General features: G+C 55.7%; 2 pseudogenes; one reads left to right on the plus strand and one right to left on the minus strand.

Annotated features, from left to right (window-relative positions):
• Positions 1–507, plus strand: part of LOC139327900 (protein EFR3 homolog B-like) — an 11,754-nt pseudogene extending 11,247 nt beyond the window's left edge.
• A 269-nt stretch (positions 508–776) lies between these two features.
• Positions 777–2,911, minus strand: part of LOC139351961 (pro-opiomelanocortin-like) — a 7,062-nt pseudogene continuing 4,927 nt past the window's right edge.

Here is a 2,911-nt window from a genome sequence, read left to right on the forward strand (position 1 = left end):
TCTCTGATGTCTGTCTCTGGTGTAGCAGCCTCAGACGGAGCAGATCACCTTTGAGACGCTGAAGAACGCCATCGGTAAGCGATCGATCGATCAGTGCAGTCACACGGTTTGGATGTTTGGATCTTTTATTTTGAAAATCTGCTCTGCAGAGGACAGAGGCAGCGTGGAGGAGGAGGAGAGGAGGAGGAGGCTGCAGGTGGTGGAGAGGTTTCAGACGGCTCCGTTTGAGGAAATAGCTGCTCACTGTGGAGCCAGGGTGAGTGACCTCTGACCTCTGACCTCTGTGTCCCGCCCCTCACTGACGTCTGAAGATGGATGTCTGTCAACATAATGAACGCATGCTTTATTCTGTCTGTCTCCTAAACTTTAGACGTCTCTGCTTCAGTCCAAACTGGATCAGGTCTTTGACTTGATCATTCCGTCCTCCTCCGTCTCCGTCCGGACACTCGCCGCCCTCGCTCCACGCCGCTCTATGAGATGAAGTTCCCCGACCTGTGCGTCTATTAGATGTGTTCGTGCCCCCCCCCCCCCCCCCCCCCCCCCGAGGTGTTTCCTGTTGGAGGTATGAGAGGACAGATGGCGGACGAGGACTCTTTGACTGTTTCGACTCACTGAAAGTGTGTTTGTTTGTCCCACAAAGACAGATTCTATTGTTTAGATCTAAAGTAGGAAGTGATTGGCCGTTCACCGTGTTGACCCTCTGTCGTGTTTCCTGTCAGTGCGATGACGCCGCTGGAATAAAAGAATTGACTGATGCTGAGATTCATCCGTTCGTTTCACTCATTCAGCGTTTGGGGCTCGCCGTGCCACCAGGCCGGCCTGGTGGAGGCAGTTTGTGTGCTCTGTGTGGGCGGAGGCTGCAGCCTCTGTGTGGGCGGAGGCCTGGTGGAGGCTGCGGCCTCTGTGTGGGCGGAGGCCTGGTGGAGGCTGCTGTGTGTTTGGCTCGTGTGTGACTGTGGACAGAAAGACGTTTGGTCTCGTGCTTGCAAAGAATTCTTTATGTTTTCATAGAATTTACATTTATTTACAGAAACCAGCAGAAATGCAAACATCGTCCCTCTTCAGTCGCTCAGGGTCACCTGACAGACAGACAGGTTCTCAGCTTCTGATTGGTCACTAAATTGCAGCGAACAAGCTTCCTGGCTGTGTGCTGTGAGCTGAGGGAAGTCACCTCCTCCTCCCCCTCCTCCCCCCCCCCTCACTTCTGCTGCTTGTCCGTCCTTGTTGATGATGTTCTTGAAGAGCGTGAGCAGCGGTCTCTGGCTGCGCTCGTCCCAGCTCTTCATGAAGCCGCCGTAGCGTTTGCTGGCGGGCGGGCCGCTCCAGCGGAAGTGCTACTTCATCTTGTACGAGCCGTCTTTCTTCTCCCCGAGGAGCTGCCGCTGCTCCTCCTCCCGCCTCCTCCATCACCTCCTGCGCCTTCTCCTCCTCCTCCGCCGCCGCCAGCAACTCGCCGGCCAGCTCCCGCCTCATCATCTCTCCGGGGGAAAACCTCGGCGGACTCCTCCTCCACGCCGTTGGAGGTGTAGACTTTGATTGGGCGGCGCTTCCCGGCCGACGGGCTTCCCCCAGCGGAAATGCTCCATCGAGTAGGAGCGCTTGGCCTGAGAGGAGGAGGAGGAGGAGGAGGAGGAGGGTCTGACGGAGGCGGAGGCTGGAGGTGGGCATTGCCTGGGATGACGGGGGTCTCGGCAGTGAGGTCGGAGTGACACAGCTGGATGCACTCCTGCAGGAGAAGAGGAAGAGGAAGGAGGAAGAGAGAGGAGGAGAAGAGGAAGAGGAGAGAGGAGAAGAGGAGGAGAGGAGAAGAGAGGAGAGAGGAGAAGAGAGAAGAGAAGAGGAGAGGAGGAGAAGAGGAGAGGAGAAGAGGAGAGAAGAGGAGGAGAAGAGGAGAGGAGAGAGAGGAAGAAGAGGAAGGAGAAGAGGAGAGGAGGAGAAGAGGAGGAGAAGAGGAGGCGCAGTGAAGGTAGGAAACACACGTTCATTCATAAAAACACAGACACGTGCTCTGACTGCTGATTGGTCGATTGGTCCTTCATCAGCTGACCTCAGTCCTCCTCAGAGCGTCAGTGTGGTTCATTCGTGTCAGACGAGAAGAAAACTTTATCGACAACAGGCTGAGAACACCCACACACATACCAGACGTGTGTGTGCGCTCAGTGTGTGTTGTGTGTTCAGTGTGTGTGTGTGTGTGTGTGTGTGTGTGCGTGCGTGTGTGTGTGTGTGTTCTGTGTGTGTGCGTGCGTGTGCGTGAGTGTGTGTTCTGTGTGTGTGCGTGCGTGTGCTGTGTTCTGTGTGTGTGCGTGCGTGTGCGTGCGTGTGTGTTCTGTGTGTGTCTGTGTGTGTGTTCTGTGTGTGTGCGTGCGTGCGTGCGTGTGTGTGTGTGTTCTGTGTGTGTGTGTGTTCTGTGTGTGTGCGTGCGTGTGCGTGTGTTCTGTGTGTGTGCGTGCGTGTGCGTGCGTGTGTGTTCTGTGTGTGTGTTCTGTGTGTGTGCGTGCGTGTGCGTGCTGTGTCTGTGTGTGTGTGTGTTCTGTGTGTGCGTGCGTGCGTGCGTGCGTGTGTGTGTTCTGTCTGTGTGTGTGCGTGTGTGTGTGTGTGTGTGTGTGTGTGTGGTGTGTGTGTGTGTGTGTGTGTGTGTGTGTGTTCGTGTGTGTGTGCTGTGTGTGCGTGTGTGTGTGTGTGTGTCTGTGTGTGTGTGTGTCTGTGTGTGTGCGTGCGTGCGTGTGTGTTCTGTGTGTGTGTTCTGTGTGTGTGCGTGCGTGTGCGTGTGTGTTCTGTGTGTGTGTGTGTTCTGTGTGTGCGTGCGTGCGTGCTGTTGCGTGTGTGTGTTCTGTCTGTGTGTGTGCGTGTGTGTGTGTGTGTGTGTGTGTGTGTGTGTGTGTGTGTGTGTGTGTGTGTGTGTGTGCGTGTG

This window comes from Chaetodon trifascialis, chromosome 24, assembly GCF_039877785.1.
Source record: "Chaetodon trifascialis isolate fChaTrf1 chromosome 24, fChaTrf1.hap1, whole genome shotgun sequence".
Classification (NCBI taxonomy): Eukaryota; Metazoa; Chordata; class Actinopteri; order Chaetodontiformes; family Chaetodontidae; genus Chaetodon; species Chaetodon trifascialis.